At 54.8% G+C, this 694-nt stretch overlaps 1 non-coding gene across 1 annotated transcript; it reads left to right on the top strand.

The window, feature by feature from the left end:
• The first annotated feature begins 221 nt into the window (after positions 1-221).
• On the top strand, positions 222-294 carry TRNAF-GAA. Its single transcript has one exon. It is a non-coding gene; the product is annotated as a tRNA-Phe (tRNA).
• Positions 295-694: the final 400 nt, after the last annotated feature.

The raw sequence follows: 694 nt of genomic DNA, 5'->3' as shown, positions 1-694 counted from the left end.
CGATAACCTTCTTTCCGCCCACTCTCAAGGTTTCCCTTCGCTCCGAGGGTATGAGAGAGGCATCTGGGTCTGGGGATCTTTGGTGTGATTGGGGTGTAATGAACTGTAATCGGTTGGGGTTCTTGGGGCAGTGAGCCTTTATATGTCCCAGTTCATTACATTTAAAACATCGCCCTGCTAAGGTATCACCGGGGCGATGTTGGTTGGTGGAGACTGCAGCTGTTGAAGTAGCTCAGTTGGGAGAGCGTTAGATTGAATATCTAAAGGTCCCTGGTTCAATCCTGGGCTTTAGCAGGCCGTTTCCTCCCTCTTTGTGCAGTGGGGCTTGTTTTCTGGGAGCGCAGTACAACATCCTGTCCAAAATTTCAGCCCCCCTGGTGGAAAGATGCTCTCTTAGGCTGTAAACAGGAGGCTTCCGGCGCTAGGACACCTGACCAGAGAGCTCAGTGGGGGTGTAACAGCTGCTGACTCTGAGGGTCCTGCGCTAAATCCACTTGCAGCTGGAAGCATTTTGATTTATTTATTTGAATCTTGGGGGAGGGGAGCCCAGGGGGTCCACGGCACCAGGTGTGGAGGAGGTAGTCTGGGGGGCATGTGGCATCAGCTATCAGGGGAGAAGCCCCGGGGGCCTGCTACCACTCCAGCTGCCACTGCTCCAGCCATGACAGGACACTGCCGGGAGCCACTGAGCCCC

This window comes from Terrapene carolina, unplaced genomic scaffold (genome assembly GCF_002925995.2).
Source record: "Terrapene carolina triunguis isolate 2854851 unplaced genomic scaffold, T_m_triunguis-2.0 Scaffold786, whole genome shotgun sequence".
Taxonomy (NCBI): domain Eukaryota; kingdom Metazoa; phylum Chordata; order Testudines; family Emydidae; genus Terrapene; species Terrapene triunguis.
This window is presented reverse-complemented; position numbering and strand designations above follow the sequence as displayed.